The sequence below is a fragment of the Diaphorina citri genome, unplaced genomic scaffold (genome assembly GCF_000475195.1).
Source record: "Diaphorina citri unplaced genomic scaffold, Diaci psyllid genome assembly version 1.1 scaffold455, whole genome shotgun sequence".
Lineage (NCBI taxonomy): Eukaryota > Metazoa > Arthropoda > Insecta > Hemiptera > Psyllidae > Diaphorina > Diaphorina citri.
The window spans coordinates 37,926-57,848 of NW_007377890.1; positions in this window are offsets into that span (position 1 = coordinate 37,926).

The following is a 19,923-nucleotide window of genomic DNA, read 5'->3' on the forward strand; positions in this document are numbered from 1 at the left end:
CTCTTTCTCTCGCTTCCTTCCTCATCTTACTCTAATATTCCCCTTAAGTACAACTTCCTTCCTTCTCCCCCCTTCCTCCAATCCAGTCTCTTTCTCTCGCTTCCTTCCTCATCTTACCCTTAAAACCTCTCTTCCAACCAGCTTTCTCCCTCTCCTCTCTCATATCCCCCCATCCTGTCTCCTTTCCTCTTCCACTCTTCATTTTACCCTTACAACCTCCTTCCTCTCCATCATTCTCCCTCTCATCTTCACCTTACAAAGCTCCTTCCCTTTCAGTCACCTTTTCCCCCTTCTATCATGTTCCCCTTACAACCTCTCTCTTCCAACCAGCTTTCTCCCTCTCCTCTCTCATATCCCCCATCCTGTCTCCTTTCCTCTTCCACTCTTCATTCTACCCTTACAACCTCCTTCCATCCCCATCATTCTCCCTCTCATCTTCACCTTACAAAGCTCCTTCCCTTTCAGTCACCTTTTCCCCCTTCTATCATGTTCCCCTTACAACCTTTCTCTTCCAACCAGCTTTCTCCCTCTCCTCTCTCATATCCCCCCATCCTGTCTCCTTTCCTCTTCCCCTCTTCATTTTACTTTTACAACCTCCTTCCTCCCCATCCTTCTCCTCTCTCATCTTCATATTACAAACCTCCTTCCCAGTCAGTCACCTTTTCCCCCTTCTATCATGTTCCCCTCACAACCTCCTTCCCTTCCAGTCTCCTTCTCCCCCTTCTCCTCTCTCATCTTCCCCTTCCTCCCCTCTCCCAGGTATCACACCCTTCTGACAGTGTATTGTAAATAACGTGAGTCTTCTCCCCCTTCTCCTCTCTCATCTTCCCCTTCCTCCCCTCTCCCAGGTATCACACCCTTCTGACAGTGTATTGTAAATAACGTGAGCTTTCTACAAGGGGGAGAGAGAGATTGACAGTGGCTTGTAGGCTCAACTTATACCACACGAGAATTCCGCTATACGTACGAAAGTGCTAATGTACTATTGGAACGAAGAACATTGGAAACGAATTTGTTTGCATGGTATGTGGATGGGAGCGAAGAAGACGTTGCCATCACTCTTTAAAAGGGCGAGTTTTTGAATTTTGGCAACCTAGTATTCCGTTCTTGAACTTGAAATTTCCCCACTAGTGCCAATGTGAGTCGTTGGCGCAATGGATGCTTAAAATGTTAAATGTCTCTCCAACAGGGATGATTGTGATGAAGAGGATGTTGAGTCAACCTTCTTGGGAAATGATTATATGGGATTACCTACATTCCAGTGCTGAAAAATACATGTTAAAGGCCAGTTTTGGTGTTTTACTATCCCTCTTTAAAAGGGTGAGTTTTGAATTTTGGCAACCTTGTATTCCGTTCTTGAACTTGAATGTTTCTCCATTAATGCCAGCCTGTCAGTGTAGTCGTTGGCGCAATGGACTCCGGAGCCGGGGGAAGTTTTCTTTATGTACTCATTCATGCTGATGTTAAGTCATTCATGCTTAAAATGTTAAACGTCTCTCCAACAGGGATGATTGTGATGAAGAGGATGTTGAGTCAACCTTCTTGGGAAATGATTATATGGGATTACCTACATTCCAGTGTCAAATGAATTGATTTAAATAAAATGAGAGCAAACTGATACTTGATAGGTACATTAGTGTTACATAAGTAAGACCTATAGGTAATCTGACCCACCGGTAAATCTGTAGGTACCTAATATCCTACCTTATACATTCACAAATTAAAAATCTTGAAGCAATGGAGTTGCATTCAATCAGCATCAATAATTCAGTAACATTTTAGTCGATGCCATCTCCATAATATGAATGACTGGAAGGCTTTATGATAGATTAGGTTTATGAGTAGGAACACAGAGAGAGATTGACAGTGGCTTGTAGGCTCAACTTATACAACACGAGAATTCCGCTATACGTACGAAAGTGCTAAAGTGCTAATATTCTATTGGAACGAAGAACATTGGAAACGAATTTGTTTGCATGGTATGTGGATGTGGATGGGAGCGAAGAAGACATCACTCTTTAAAAGGGCGAGTTTTTGAATTTTGGCAACCTAGTATTCCCTTCTTGAACTTGAAATTCCCCCACTAGTGCCAATGTGAGTCATTGGCGCAATGGATGCTTAAAATGTTAAATGCCTCTCCAACAGGGATGATTGTGATGAAGAGGATGTTGAGTCAACCTTCTTGGGAAATGATTATATATTATATGGGATTACCTACATTCCAGTGTCAAATGAATTGATAGATTTGAATAAAATGAGAGCAAACTGATACTTGATAGGTACATTCGTGTTACATAAGTAAGACCTATAGGTAATCTGACCCACCGGTAAATCTGTGGGTACCTAATACCCTACCTTACATTCACAAATTAAAAATCTTGAAGCAATGGAGTTGCATTCAATCAGCATCAGTAATTCAGTAACATTTTAGTCGATGCCATCTCCATAATATGAATGACTGGAAGGCTTTATGATAGATTAGGTTTATGAGTAGTGGTTACTTACACTCGTATTTAAGAACAAGAATGATCGTTCTTAGATCAGTCTCAAGTCAAAATTGACCAATCAAATGCCTTGCAGCCGTTCCGAGAACGAACATTATCACATCAGGATAAAATCCGCCCCGGGAGGGAATCGAACCCGCGGCCTAGCGCTTACAAGGTAGACGCGCTACCAAACAAGCAAACTAGGCTGGCTCTGTAAACTCTTTCTCTCTTGATAAATTTGAACTTTATCCGCCGCGTATCTATTTGTGTATGCAATGTGCCAAGTACAAAACATTCAAGGCGCATCACTCCCATCAGTTTTGTGGACTTCAAATTTGACTTGCCACCTTGCCTGCCTATTTAGCTCGGAAGGTAGCACGCCTGCCTTGTAAGTGATAGGCCGCGGGTTCGATTCCCGCCCGAAGCGAAATTCATCCTAAACTCGACGTAGAGGAAACAGGAAACTTTGATATACTGACCCCTAGACCCTTTCTTAATCAACATTATTTTCAAGTTTCTGAGGCAGAATTCTTACGTGGCTCTACCACCCAACCTTTTATTTCTTTACAGAGCGAGGTGAGAGAGCGAGAGAAAGAGGGAGAGAGAGAGAGAGAGATGATTTTTTTTTTCGACACAGGCAGGTAATGATGTGTGTATGATCATTAATAACTTGAGAGAAAGAGATGGAGAAAGGGAGAGAGCGAGAGAAAGAGTGAGAGAGAGAATGGGAGGGAGGGGTAGAGCAATATTGACATCACATCCAGTAATCAATCATCACATCTCCGATATCACGGATGAGATTGTGGAGGTGCTCGCATACCCATATGTATGTGGTGTGGAAAAGAATTTAGGGGAGGGAGAGAAAGAATGGAGTGAGACGGAGAAAGAACGGAGTGCTAGAGAGAGATAAAGAGGGAGGGAGAAAGAGAGAGAGAAAGAAGGGGGAGAGTGAGAAAGAGGGAGGGAGAAAGAGAGAGAGAAAGAAGGGGAAGAGTGAGAGAGAGGGAGAGAAAGAGGTAGGGAGAGAAAAAGAGAGGAGAGGGGAAAAGAGAAAGAACAGAGTGAGAGGGAGAAAAAGAAGGGGAACGGAGAGAGAGAGAGAGAGAGAGAGAGAAAGGGGGAGGGAGAAAGAAAGAGAAAGAGGGGGAGAGAGAGAGATCTGCTGGTGAAGTGCATGTTAAGAAAAAAAATCCAAGGTGAAAAGAAAGAAAAGAACAAGCAAAGAAGATTAAGAAAGGAGCACGAGGTAGATATACCATAGGTACCGAACTTAATATTACATACATAGGTAGTACCTACATACCTACTCACAAAAAAAAAAAAAAAAAAAAAAAACCTACCTACGATATAAAATAAAGGGAGTACCCCAATACCCTCCCCAAAAAAAAAAAAAAAAAAAAAAAAACCTACCTACGATGTATAATAATTGTATAATACATATGTAAGCTCATGTTACTCATGTATAATAATTAACCTTTATGTGATGTTCGGGTCAAAAGTGACCCATTTGCAACTTACGACAAATTATGATGAAAGTGGAAAGTCCCTTTACCCCCGAAGACTAAATAAGGTCTTAGGTATATGAATTGTTAATACTCGTACAGTATTATTCAAGAAGAATTTGATTTGTCCGTTTCCATTTGCACGGGGGACAATGGACGGGAGCCAAAGGGACAGGTCGTGTGCAGGGGGCCTTAATATTAACGTACATACTTAATCCTTTGCGAATTACGTATATTGAGCTCCTAAAAGGCCTTAATCATGGGTAAAAGGCCTTAATCATGGCTATACATAATTATTATTATGAAAACGAAATTAATTAAATGCTCCAACACTTTACAAGCACAGCTGGGTAGGTTATGGGATGGAGGATAGAAGGAGGGGAAAGTATGAGGGGGAGAATAGGTGGGAAGGAAGAGGAGGGGAAAGAGGGATGAGAAGGAAGGGGAGAGGGAGAAGGTGTATTGTATCGGTAAAGGGAAAAACAGAGATGGAGGGAGGGATAGAAAGAGAGACAAGGGAGAGAGAGAGGCAGAGAGAGAGAGAGAGAGAGAAGGACAAAAAACGGAGGGAGGGAGTGAGTAGGTAATAATTCAGTTGTATGGGGACACACCCAAATCTCTTTGTGTACTTACTCGTATATTAACATATTAAAAGAGGGAGGGAGAAGGAGAGAGAAAGAAAATGAGAGAGAGAGAAAGTGTGTGTGAGAGAGAGAAAAGAAGGACTGGAGAAGACTGGAGATTGTAACGGAAGAAGAAGAAGGAGAGAGAGAGAGAGGATGGGAAAGAAGAGAGAGAGAGGGAGAGAGAGAGGAAGGGAGGGAGAGATGAAAAAAATATGTAATATTAAGTAGGCAGTTCACATCTGAACCCGGGTAGTTAAGAGCACAAACTTACAATGCGGAGGTGCTGGGTTCAAATACCGGGTAGCGTCTGCCTTGTAAGCGCTAGGTCGGGGGCTAGATTCCGGGGTGGATTTTATCCTAAACCGGCAAGGTTAGTTATCGGAATGGCTAGACTTCTCCTATCCTGTCTTCCTTCTCTCTTGGTTTTCGGGACGATAAGACCTTGGCAACCGATCCAATTTTTATTTATTTATTAATTTATTTACATTTTTTTTTTTGACTAATCATGTGCCCACCTATGGAAGCACAGGGTACTAAACGGCCCGAATAGTATTACTATTGAATATTCAATTAAAGAATGCGAGCACTTTCCATTCATGTTTCAACTCATCTCGGGAGAACAACCCCAGAGAGAGAGAGAGAGAAAGGGAGGGAGAGATGAAAAAAAGAGAAAAGAACATGTAATACCAATTGCAGAAGAAAGGAAAAGGAGAAAGCGTCGGGCTAGAAAAGAAACGAAACAAAGCTCTCACATAAATAGAAAACGAGGACACAACATTTGAGCTCATGTTAAGCCAAAGTTAAACCAAAAGTTAAACATTAAGCCAACGCTAAACGTGATTGAAAATTAACCAAAAGGAGGCACATGGCAGGACAAACACAGAACAAGAAAGATTTAATGGAAGTTTAACTTAGGTGTGGACACAGGGGAAGATTTCGTACTGAATGAAAGTTTGAAATGAACATTTCAGGCACGAAGTTACTACCTTGTGGGACACAATGACACTTTTTCAAGTCGAAAGCTTTTTTTTGTTGCTAAATTCCCTTTAGGGATGAGATATTCATTTTTAATCTGGGCTAAAAGCAATCACCCAAGGGCTAAGAGGCTGACGAAAAACGCCGACCCCGTCTGTACACTGTTTTCCAGGCGTAGGAAAAGAAGAACAGGTCTGTTGAAAGGACCAAAATTGGTAGGGAGGCTACCTCTCTCTCCTTTCCTTCTCTTTGATAGGTTTATACACTTCTTAATCTTCTCTTAATTATCTTCATTTCAATTATTCTTTTGTTTCATTGTTTCTTAAAGTCCTGAAAAACATAGGTGGGCAAATACTTTTGAGCGGCAAAGTACGTGTCCACTACTATGCACGAGGTCATGTTACTCTCTTCTCTAAATATTGGTCCAATAAAGGCCCCTAATATCCTGGGCCTGAACGAGGTCATGTTACTCTCTTCTCTAAAATATTGGTCCAATAAAGGCCCCTAATATCCTGGGCCTGTAGCCTTGTGTAAACATTAAACATTTCACCATCTTAACATCCTTCCTAAAACGGGGGAAAAGAACTTTGAAAGTTTCGAGGAAAAATTGTCGACATGTGAAAATCATTTAATAGCTTGTACGACAACATCCTTCCTAAAACGGGGGAAAAGAACTTTGAAAGTTTCGAGGAAAAATTGTCGACATGTGAAAATCATTTAATAGCTTGTACGAAAAACTTTCGCCCAAGTCCTAAGAAAACTCGAGAGAGAGAGAGAGAAAAAGGGAAAAGATAAAGCACATTAAAAAGTTGAAGGGAAATTCAGTGGTTTATGAAGCATCAAGCGTTATTCTTTCAGGATAGGAGAAAGCCAGCCGTTCCGAGAACGAACATTATCACTTCAGGATAAAATCCGTCCCGGGCGGGAATCGAACCCGCGGCCTAGCGCTTACAAGGTAGACGCGCTACCAAACAAGCAAATTAGGCTGGCTCTGTAAACTCTTTCTCTCTTGATAAATTTGAACTTTATCCGCCGCGTATCTATTTGTGTATGCAATGTGCCAAGTACAAGGTAGACGCGCTACCAAACAAGCAAGGCTCTGTAAACTCTTTCTCTCTTGATAAATTTGAACTTTATCCGCCGCGTATCTATTTGTGTATGCAATGTGCCAAGTACAAAACATTCAAGGCGCATCACTCCCATCAGTTTTGTAGACTTCAAGTTTGACTTGCCACCTTGCCTGCCTATTTAGCTCGGAAGGTAGCACGCCTGCCTTGTAAGTGATAGGTCGCGGGTTCGATTCCCGCCCGAAGCGAAATTTATCCTAAACTCGACGTAGAGGAAACTTTGATATATTGACCCCTAGACCCTTCCTTAATGCCTTAATCAACATTCTTTTCAAGTTCCTGTGGCAGAATTCTTACGTGGCTCTACCACCCAACCTTTGTACATGAACCTATCCAGCGCCTGGTAACGAAAAAAGGAATGATAGGTCGCTGGTTCGATTCCCGCCCGAAGCGAAATTTATCCTAAACTTGACGTAGAGGAAACAGGAAACTTTGATATACTGACCCCTAGACCCTTCCTTAATCAACATTCTTTTCAAGTTTCCGAGGCAGAATTCTTACGTCGCTCTACCACCCAACCTTTGTACAGGAACCTATCAAGCGCCTGGTAACGAAAAAAGGAATTTTTCACCCTTTTGTTGAGTTATACACTGTTGAATAGAGAAGTAGTGTGAAGTGAAAAAATAATATTAATGAAAGCTCTAGGTAGGTACCTACCTGTTTATCGGCACAAGTCACCCTTTAGATACTCCTCACAAGGCTGAGTGCACGACATTATGCTTGACATCAGATTCTACGTGATATAGCCATTAGGGCTGACATAGGTGTACTTGGTCTAGCAAAAAGTTCGCCACAGTTCCAGACCAGCAAAAGGTCCCAGACCAAGCCACATCAAAGATTAGAAGATTCTTACCTTTATCAATGGTGTTATCAGAGTCCAAAGCTTCAGGATTATCAGATGTTGAAGGGAACCTGCTCCAAATCAGCAAACCACTTTAACCACACTCACAAATTTAATTACAAAACAAACACGAGGGCACAAAGAAAACTATCCACAGACTTCTTCAGAACCTTGCCAAGGGAATTAGAAATCCACTACTTTATAACCATTTACTTCAGTAACAAAGTAGTAGGAACTAGGAACACGACAACATTAGCCGTTGCCTAGCAACCGTTTCTAGTAGTATTTCTTGTTTACTAAAAATACCTACCCCCAGGTAGACATAGTAGACATGCCTCACTGTTTGACAGCCCGGCTTGTATCGTGCTATAGAGAGGTAGCACGTTACAACCCAAACAAGGTAGACATAGTAGACATGCCTCACTGTTTGACAGCCCGGCTTGTATCGTGCTATAGAGAGGTAGCACGTTACAACCCAAACAAAAAAAAAAAGAAAAGAGTACTTCTGTAACAAAGTAGTAGGAACACGACAACATTAGCCGTTGCCTAGCAACCGTTTCTAGTAGTATTTCTTGTTTACTAAAAATACCTACCCCCAGGTAGACATAGTAGACATGCCTCACTGTTTGACAGCCCGGCTTGTATCGTGCTATAGAGAGGTAGCACGTTACAACCCAAACAAACCCTAATTAGTTTGAATTACTTTCTGACATTTAAAGCTCACTAATAACAAGGGGAGCATATACCAGCCCTGGAGTAAGGGGGGACGGGGAAAGGTTGTAAGTTTGTACAAGATTCCCCTCTATTAAAATGGCCGGACTTGTGCGAAATATCGAAAAGAAAAACGTGCTCGAATTATTTCAGTGTCGAATGGTCGTCTTGCTATGAGGTTTGGCAGAGGGAACTGTAACTGCTAAGGTCTTATCGTCCCGAAAGTGAAGAGAGAAGAACGACAGGATAGGAGAAAGCCAGCCGTTCGGAGAACAAACATGATCCTTTTAGGATAAAATCAGCCCCGGGCGGGAATCGAAGCCGCGGCCTAGCGCTTACAAGGCAGACGCGATACCAATACCAGCCCTGGAGTAAGGGGGGACGGGGGAAGGTTGTAAGTTTGTACAAGATTCCCCTCTATTAAAATGGCCGGACTGCGAAATATCGAAAAGAAAAACGTGCTCGAATTATTTCAGTGTCGAATGGTCGTGTTGCTGAGAGGTTTGGCAGAGGGAACTGTAACTGCTATGGTCTTATCGTCCCGAAATCGAAGAGAGAAGAACGACAGGATAGGAGAAAGCCAGCCGTTCGGAGAACAAACATGATCCGTTTAGGATAAAATCAGCCCCGGGCGGGAATCGAACCCGCGGCCTAGCGAGATTTCGAGAACTTTTCTGAGCCGTATTTTCTTTCTCTGGATAGGCATGGAATCATGGATGTTGAAATCCGTGCCCTGAAGTATGCTAGCCATGTTCAGACCCAGACCGTCTGACAAACCTAGGTCCTTGGTATGTCAGAGGGTCTGAGAATGAGTGGCGGGTAGTAGAGCGAGGCCTGCAATTCTTCATGGAATCATGGATGTTGAAATCCGTGCCCTGAAGTATGCTAGCCATGCCCAGACCGTCTGACAAACCTAGGTCCTTGGTATCTCAGAGGGTCTGAGAATGAGTGGCGGGTAGTAGAGCGAGGCCTGCAATTATTCGCATCTACCTACCTAACCTACCTTCTACCTCTAATTTGCTTTGTATGGAAAAATTGTAGATAGGCAGGAGCCTGGACATGTATGTAGGACGTAGGTATTGTAGGTACGAAATAGGAACCTAGGCATTTATGTAGGTAGGAGCCCGACATACAATAAAGTTGATCGTTATAAATTCTATGAGTGTAACCATTTTGCCAGGCAAGTAGGCAACTAAGGCAACTCTCCAGAGCATTGTAATGCGAGGTTTGGATGGGGGAGCATAAAAAGATTTTTTATTACAAAGTATTACAATCTAAGAGGGGCCCCTATAAATGTGGGCGATGGAAGGTAGATACCTAGGCCCCTCTAAATGTGGGACTAGGTGAGTATGGGAGGTAGGAGGTAGGTATGATTCTATGTAGGTAGGGTAGGTTGGAAATGTAGTAAAGGGAAGGATAGGTGGGTAATAGGTCGGTATATGGAATTATGATATCTACTCATATATGAGCTCTTCGGTTAAACTTGTTAATAAATTCTAATCTACAAGAGTAGAAGATAACATTTTATTTTATACTTGTACCTGCTTTTTTCTGCTGAGGTCTTTAGAAGAAGGAGAAGAAGAAGAAGAAGAAGAAGAAGAAGAAGAAGAAGAAGAAGAAGAAAAGAAGGTAGGTAATCTTTTAGATTTAGACGGATAAATTGAAATTTAATCGAGTAACACCAGACTGACTAGAAGTTATAAGATTGTAAAAGGGAAAAGATAAAGCACATTAAAAAGTTGAAGGGAAATTCAGTGGTTTATGAAGCATCAAGCGTTATTCTTTCAAAAGAAAATTGGGTTATTATTTTTCTTTGCTCGTTGAAAGGAGAAAAACTTTGGACGGGAGGGTGAAAAGTTCGAATTTTCTATTTCTAATGTCAATTTCAGTTTGAACATTTGTGACAAGACGGTCTCCCTTGCGAGACATACGTTATAAGTACACAAGTTACTTAGGTAGGTAGCTAAATACCTACTAATAGATTTCAGTCCTATTTCTCGAGACCCTGTCCGCAGTTTCAAGAAATGATCGAATCTCTGTGTTAAGTTTGAGTGACTTTGGCCAAAATCTAAAGTCCTGTAAAAGGGAACTGATTTTGAGTTTTTATTTCGAAATTATGGCCTTAAACAAAGAGCGAAATTTGGAGGGGACATGACATATTTTGGTTTTGGAAGTTTTGGCCACAATTTTTTTTTCGAATGTATGCCACAAATTTCAGGTTGGTAATAACCTCCCTGTTCAAAGTCCACCAGTCAGACATGTTCACCTTACTAATCTCCTAATTCTAAATTATTAAACGATTAGATCAAACTTTATTTACAGAATAAATATTTACAAACGGTAACATAATGTACATATAAGTACCTACAAAATAAAGTTTGATCAAGGGTGGGGTTAGTGCCTATGGCATTCTCTCTAAATTAATGACAAGATCTAAGTAGGTACTGATGAATAAATAATCCAATAATGTATTCGACATTTTCTAAATTTAGTTCGTACCTATTTTTCTACGTCGAAACAAATCTGTGCAAAGCTGAGTCGGTAACGAGTATGAATATTGAATACTGTTCCTCAAAAATTGATCTTTTCTTTAGGTACCTATCTAGGTAAAAAAAAGTTTAAAAAATCATATCTGTATTAATACTACATAGTTAAAATTTATTAATTTTAAAAGGTAACCAAAAAAATATTTTAATGGAAAAATGTATGTCTATAAAAATAAATAAGTAAATAAAATATTTAACTAAGAATAAACAAAATTATAAACAATCTCTCTTAAGTAGAAAATACATACTATCTATATCACAAAACCTGAGATTCAGATATCACACATTAACAAGGTTTCCCTTCTCTTCAAATTTAAAGATCAAAACATTTTTACCTTTAAGAAAATCACACACACGCTGTAAAGGAAGACATATTTCATAGGCGGGAATACACCAGTAAAACGTAAGTAGTAAGATTATCTTGAGTTTAAATCATTGTCAAAGTTTGGTTATTCATAAGTTTAGAATTAAACTCTGGGTTCCACATGTCCCCCACCACATACATTACAAGAACATTTACTTGGCACCTGTATAGATTGCTTCATCTAAAAATATATAAATAATCTCTCTTAAGTAGAAAATACATACTATCTACTTATATCACAAAACCTGAGATTCAGATATCACACATTAACAAGGTTTCCCTTCTTTTCAAATTCAAAGATCAAAACATTTTTACCTTTAAGAAAATCACACACACGCTGTAAAGGAAGACATATTTCTTAGGCACAATGGGGAATACACCAGAAAAACGTAAGTAGGAAGATTATCTTGAGTTTAAATCATTGTCAAAGTCTGATTGTTCATGAGTTTCGAGTTTAGAATTAAACTCTGGGTTCCACATGTCCCCCACCACATACATTACAAGAACATTTACTTGGCACCTGTATAGATTGCTTCATCACCAGCCCTGGAGTAAGGGGGGACGGGGGAAGGTTGTAAGTTTGTACAAGATTCCCCTCTATTAAAATGGCCGGACTTGTGCGAAATATCGAAAAGAAAAACGTGCTCGAATTACTTCAGTGTCGAATGGTCGTGTTGCTGAGAGGTTTGGCAGAGGGAACTGTAACTGCTAAGGTTTTATCGTCCCGAAATGGAAGAGAGAAGAACGGCTGGATAGGAGAAAGCCAGCCCGTTCGGAGAACAAACATGATCCGTTTAGGATAAAATCAGCCCCGGGCGGGAATCGAAGCCGCGGCCTAGCGCTTACAAGGCAGACGCGCTACCAACCTAGCTAACTTGGCTGGCGGGATCGAGATTTCGAGAACTTTTCTGAGTCGTATTTTCTGTCTCTGGATAGACATGGAATCATGGATGTTGAAATCTGTGCCCTGAAGTATGCTAGCCATGCCCAGACCGTCTGACAAACCTAGGTCCTTGGTATGTCAGAGGGTCTGAGAATGAGTGGCGGGTAGTAGAGCGAGGCCTGCAATTCTTCGCATCTACCTACCTAACCTAGGCACCTCTAATTTGCTTTGTATGGAAAAATTGTAGATAAGTAGGAGCCTGGACATGTATGTAGGTACGAAATAGGAACCTAGGCATTTATGTAGGCAGGAGCCCAACATACAATAAAGTTGATCGTTATAAATTCTATGAGTGTAACCATTTTGCCAGGCAAGTAGGCAACTAAGGCAACTCTCCAGAGCATTAACATGTAATACCAATTGCAGAAGAAAGGAAAAGGAGAAAGCGTCGGGCTAGAAAAGAAATGAAACAAAGCTCTCACATAAATAGAAAACGAGGACACAACATTTGAGCTCATGTTAAGCCAACGTTAAACCAAAAGTTAAACATTAAGCCAACGCTAAACATGATTGAAAATCAACCAAAAGGAGGCACATGGCAGGACAAACACAGAACAAGAAAGATTTAATGGAAGTTTAACTTAGGTGTGGACACAGGGGAAGATTTCGTACTGAATGAAAGTTTGAAATGAACATTTCAGGCACGAAGTTACTACCTTGTGGGACACAATGACACTTTTTCAAGTCAAAAGCTTTTTTTTTTGCTAAATTCCCTTTAGGGATGAGATATTCATTTTTAATCTGGGCTAAAAGCAATCACTCGAGGGCTGAGAGGCTGACGAAAAACGCCGACCCCGTCTGTACACTGTTTTCCAGGCGTAGGAAAAGAAGAACAGGTCTGTTGAAAGGACCAAAATTGATAGGGAGGCTACCTCTCTCTCCTTTCCTTCTCTTTGATAGGTTTATACACTTCTTAATCTTCTCTTAATTATCTTCATTTCAGTTATTCTTTTGTTTCATTGTTTCTTAAAGTCCTGAAAAACATAGGTGGGCAAATACTTTTGAGCGGTAAAGTACGTGTCCACTACTATGAACGAGGTCATGTTACTCTCTTCTCTAAAATATTGGTCCAATAAAGGCCCCTAATATCCTGGGCCTGTAGCCTTGTGTAAACATTAAACATTTCACCATCTTAACATCCTTCCTAAAACGGGGGAAAAGAACTTTGAAAGTTTCGAGGAAAAATTGTCGACATGTGAAAATCATTTAATAGCTTGTACGAAAAACTTTCGCCCAAGTCCTAAGAAAACTCGAGAGAGAGAAAAAGGGAAAAGATAAAGCACATTAAAAAGTTGAAGGGAAATTCAGTGGTTTATGAAGCATCAAGCGTTATTCTTTCAAAAGAAAATTGGGTTATTATTTTTCTTTGCTCGTTGAAAGGAGAAAAACTTTGGACGGGAGGGTGAAAAGTTCGAATTTTCTATTTCTAATGTCAATTTCAGTTTGAACATTTGTGACAAGACGGTCTCCCTTGTGAGACATACATTATAAGTACACAAGTTAGTTAGGTAGGTAGCTAAATACCTACTAATAGATTTCAGTCCTATTTCTTGAGACCCTGTCCGCGGTTTCAAGAAATGATCGAATCTCTGTGTTAAGTTTGAGTGACTTTGGCCAAAATCTAAAGTCCTGTAAAAGGGAACTGATTTTGAGTTTTTATTTCGAAATTATGGCCTTAAACAAAGAGCGAAATTTGGAGGGGGACCATGACATATTTTGGTTTTTTGGAAGTTTTGGCCACAATTTTTTTCTCGAATGGTATGCCCCAAATTTCAGGTTGGTAAAACCTCCTGTTTAGGTGCTCTTAGTTTTCGATGTCTCTCTTGAAATAATGACGAAGATCTAATGTTTGGGTTTTTTTTTTTTACTTGTTTTGATGATAGAAGTGAGGTGTTTATCTGAGAGAGGAGTGTTATGCGAGCATTGGTCCTAACGTTAGCTGTTGAGCGCGTAGTCGAGCTGTCCCGAAGGAGCTAAATCTGTGCTTCTGGATGAAAAATATCGGGTATAGCAATTGTTAATTTCGCCTGAAGACAATCGACATGGATTTGTGTAAAGTCACCATTCTATTTCATGAGTACCCGATAGAAATCCAACTGGAATTGTGACTTATTGGATGCGTGCTGTGGGAATATTGTCGCTGTTTCATTCGAGTTCTTCTCCACGATCGCTGCGTGGGATCCACCAATCCCTGCGTGGGATCGTCACAAAAGTTGTTTCCGGGAAATGGAATGACGTGCTAACACTGCTGAATTGCGAGATGCGGTTAAGAAAATTAATATTATCAACCATGTAGGCGTTAGGTTTACAGTAGGCTGTATTAATATTTCTAGGTACCTGCACCTAATACCAACGTACAATAGCCAGATTAACTAAATAATAACGATTGGAAAATTGTATTCCTAATAATACGTACCTACACCGACAAAGGTGCCTAAAAAGGTGGGTAATAATTTTACTCATCTAAATAGATCTCATCTATCAATGGAAAATTAATTAAAATAATCCACAGGAATGTGCGTAGGTGGTAAACCACACATTACAAGGACAATTTAATAACACACAAGAGCTGTCCAGGGATTTTACATAGAGACCTAATACTTTTTTAAATAATTTTAATTATGTGGGTACATAGATTCTATCTCTCTTCAATTTTTTCGGCGCTAATTCTGTTCGTAATAAGTGTTTTCAATACTTTTATTACGTTTTTCATGTCATAACCTAGTTATATTCTCTCTCTCTCTCTCTCTCGTCTCTCCTCTCTATTAATCATTTCAATTGTAATAAGTACTTTCATGTTTATTACCTACAAAATCAAATCAAGCACAAAGCACAGGGTACAAAACGTAGGTAGGTACCGAAAATTTAAAATTTGAAAAATTTAACCAGGTAAAAAAAAAAAAAAAAAAAAAAAAAAAAACGAGGACTAATGAGGATCCGATTTGAATTCGAGGAATTAGCAAGGTGGGAAAAGTGAAAATCAAAGTGCTGACTTCCCCGCATTTTTTGAAACCAATGAAAAATCCCGACAAAAAACCCCACAGAGGATTAAAAAAGGGATTAATTATTCTGTTGTGACCAAAGTTTACACTCGGTAATGTAAATTGTGCATGGGAAAAAATTCCGTTAATCCCTTTTTATTTCAATTTGACCAATGTTTCATTTTTTTCCCTCAACTGTTAACCTAATGGCGAGAAGGTAGTTTCATTTAGAGTGTTTTAGAGTGAAAAGTAAGCACTGTAAACTGTGAGTTTTTTTTTTAATTACTTATCCAATTTAGACGAACTACATAATTTAGAATATAGGTATGAAGTACAACATAGGTAGATAATACTCACTGAAGGTAGCAAAAGATGCATAGGTACATAAAGCTTGTATACTGATACCTACATGGTGGAGGTAGATATTTGTAAATATTTACTTCTTTACAACATACGTACCTACGTAGGTACCGTTCATATTTTCATACAATCTCCCATATTGAAAATTAAGGCAATTACATAAAGCTTTCCTGCTCAAAATAATTTCTTGTTCATGTGTAGATATAAAGCAGAAAGATGGAAAACTCTTTTACTCCTTGTTGGTCTTAAAAATACATGAATTTGATCTGTTTTACATATGAATATTTAGGTACCTATATGTAATGAGTAATGATATATTAAGTAGGCAGTTCATATCTGAACCCGGGTAGTTAAGAGCACAAACTTACAATGCGGAGGTGCTGGGTTCAAATACCGGGTAGCGTCTGCCTTGTAAGCGCTAGTGGTCGTGTGCAGGGGGCCTTAATATTAACGTGCATACTTAATCCTTTGCGAATTACGTATATTGAGCTCCTAAAAGGCCTTAATCATGGGTAAAAGGCCTTAATCATGGCTATACATAATTATTATTATTATGAACACGAAATTAATTAAATGCTCCAACACTTTACAAGCACAGCTGGGTAGGTTATAGGATGGAGGATAGAAGGAGGGGAAAGTATGAGGGGGGAGAATAGGTGGGAAGGAAGAGGAGGGGAAAGAGGGATGAGAAGGAAAGGGGAGAGGGAGAAGTTGTATTGTATTGGTAAAGGGAAAAACAGAGATGGAGGGATAGAAAGAGAGACAAGGGAGAGAGAGGGAGGGAGGGAGACAGAGAGAGAGAGAAGGACAAAAGACGGGGGGAGGGAGGCGGGCTAGATTCCGGGGTGGATCTTATCCTAAACCGGCAAGGTTCGTTCTCGGAACGGCTAGACTTCTCCTATCCTGTCTTCCTTCTCTCTTGGTTTTCGGGACGATAAGACCTTAGCAACCTATCCCATTTTTATTTATTTATTTACATTTTTTTTTATTGGGACTAATCATGTACCCACCTATGGAGCACAGGGTAGGTACTAAACGGCCTGAATAGTATACTATTGAATATTCAATTAAAGAATGCGAGCACTTTCCATTCATGTTTCAACTCATCTCGGGAGAACAACCCCCATCCGTTTCAAAATCCAAAGGGGTTTGAGATGTAGCATACACATTTTGAATTTTAAAAACGGAAAAAGGAATCTTTTTTTTTTTTATCCGAATTCTCCAAGTCAATTGAATGGTAGTATGATAATTTAGCCTTGCACTTAGATATGTAGATGTAGGTACATCTATGTACCTCAGGGCCGTATTTAAGGAGAGGTGAGAGGGCCAGTCCCCCTGGGCTTCATATTATTAAATATGCTCTTTATTGCTAGTAGTCTGTGGGCTGGACTTCAAAAATTTGGACCATCCCCCGGTAGGTACATTATTATGTGGACCCTTAGATCCCTCCCCCCTCAAGAAAATCCTGGTTACGGCCCTAATGTACCTACATATTTACTTGGAACTCTCTCGTGTGTTTTGTGCTCGTTGAAATTTTCGACTGTAAATTCATCTTGGGGAAGAGCTAGAGAAAAAAACGAGCTTTGACATCATAGGAAAGAAAACGGAGGAAAAAAAGAAAGATCTTACTCGTTTAAAAAGGAGAGAGAGAAAAAACTTTCCTTTTCTCTTTCTCTGGGATAGAATTTCAAGCTTTTCCCTACCAACAGGCTGCCTCCAGGACAAATAAACATGAAATGCACATCAAGATGCATAAATGAGAGATGTGAGAGGTAATGAGGGAGGATACATGTGTTGGTAGTCTGTGATGTAGCTAGGTACATAGGTGGGTACTACTCGAGAAACATGGATAGCTGGATACAAGGGCAATTATTATTGACTAATTGGTTTTCAAAGTAATTATTATTATTATTTTTTATGAGGCAATAATTTCTTACCGGTTTTTAAGCGACAACTTGAATCACTGTAAAATTCGTACCTATCAATAACTTGGGGTCATTAAACTCATTAATAATTCTCATTCAAAGTATTTCAAAGTGATCTTGTCAATATAAGTGAAAACAGTATGTATTCGAAGTATGTACAAAGTACCACTTACAAATGAAATCCAACAGTTTTCTACAAGTACCTACCTATAAGTGCCACCTAGCACCCACACATAAAGCCTTGTTTTCAGAATGATAAAGATCACTCGCTATCTTTTGGCGTCAACATTTTTTCTGACATATGAGTTAGGTGTAGGTACCCACTCTCCCGAGACCTCAGCTCAATTTGTCCTCACTTTCTCTCTTTAAAGTTCGCTGAAACTTTCGGATATTTTAAATAATATAAAGGAGAATAATTCATGACAAGCGCCAAATTTGAATTCATTTTATCCTTCCTTCTACCATCCTTTATGTCGATCTACTGTGGTGTGGACGCACCTTTAGTCTACCAAATTCGAATTGGTGATCCATTGAAAAAAATGTCTAATGCCCCTTAGTTTACCAAAATATAAGCAAGGATATCCTTTAAGAGTTGAACTTTTTTATGTATTGTCTGTGTTCTCCTGAACTCCTGAAGGAGCACTTCCACTCAACCACTGATCTTCTCAACAATTTCATGAAAACCGAACTAACCAAACAAATTAAATGAAAATTTGTAACCAAAAGATGAAGACAGGAAACATTATGTTTTTCATTTGTTTCTGCTCTGTCTCAGGAGCATATTATTTGCCTCTTCACGCTTCTGCTCGGTGTGTCTAACTGGAATTCTTTGTCCTGTGCGAATTGGACTGAAAAGTTGGACTGGGCATCTAACTGGAATTCTTTGTCCTGTGCGAATTGGACTGAAAAGTTGGACTGGGCAAAGAGACTTTTCAGTCATATTTGGGCAGGATAAACAAGGTATAGGTTCTACATTTTCTATCAAATTCTTTTCTATTCTCTTCTATCAAAAACAAACTTCGACGAATATACAGGTATTTTCCGATCCCTATTAAGCTGTGTCCACACATAGTCCACACGATCGATCGACGAGGTGAATCTATTTTGTCGAGGCAGTGTACGGTTTCAGTCGACGTATGTTTGGACACACCTTCAGACAATTTGAGGCCGTTTGGCATCGAACAGTCTAATAAATATTTAAGCAGAACAAATAACTGAAAAGTTGGACTGGGCAAAGAGACTTTTCAGTCATATTTGGGCAGGATAAACAAGGTATAGGTTGTACATTTTCTATCAAATTCTTTTCTATTCTCTTCTATCAAAAACAAACTTCAACGAATACCTATACATGTATTTTCCGATCCCTATTAAGCTGTGTCCACACGATCGATCGACGAGGTGAATCTATTTTGTCGAGGTAGTGTACGGTTCAGTCGACGTAGACCGACGGCGTCAACTATGTTTGGACACACCTTCAGACAATTTGAGGCCGTTTGGCATCGAACAGTCTAATAAATATTTAAGCAGAACAAATAAAAAAAGAACCTTCAAAGAAAACCTGGAGAAGCTTTTCCACACATGTGAGAGAAAAAAAGAGCTTTGACATCACAGGAAAGAAAACGAAGGAAAAAAAGAAAGATCTTACTCGTTTAAAAAGGAGAGAGAGAAAAAACTTTCCTTTTCTTTTTCTCTGGGATAGAATTTCAAGCTTTTCCCTACCAACAGGCTGCCTCCAGGACAAATAAACATGAAATGCACATCAAGATGCATAAATGCATACGAAATTTGTCTAAAATTGTCCAGTTTTCTTACCCTCTCAAAAGGTAAAGAACCTAGGCGACCCTAACCCAAAATTACATATAAATTCCATTTTTACAACAGCCTACTTTCACAACTAGTTATGCAATGTGGTAAACAGATCGATCGACGAGGTGAATCTATTTTGTCGAGGAAGTGCACGGTTCAGTCGACGTATGTTTGGACACACCTTCAGACAATTTGAGGCCGTTTGGCATCGAACAGTCTAATAAATATTTAAGCAGAATAAATAAAAAAAGAACCTTCAAAGAAAACCTGGAGAAGCTTTTCCACACATGTGAGAGAAAAAAATGAGCTTTGACATCACAGGAAAGAAAACGGAGGAAAAAAAAGAAAGATCTTACTCGTATAAAGGCGAGAGAGAAAAAACTTTCCTTTTCTTTTTCTCTGGGATAGAATTTCAAGCTTTTCCCTACCAACAGGCTGTCTCCAGGACAAATAAACATGAAATGCACATCAAGATGCATATATGCATACGAAATTTGTCTAAAATTGTCCAGTTTTCTTACCCAAATGCAAAATGAATACTCCCAAAAGGTAAAAAACCTAGGCGACCCTAACCCAAAATTACATATAAATTCCATTTTTACAACAGCCTACTTTCACAACTAGTTATGCAATGTGGTAAAAAAAATGAATACATGCAAAGATTGCAAAATTCTCAGAGAAATTGGAATATACCCTGTAAAATAAAAGAAACAATTTTCTCCTACGTATG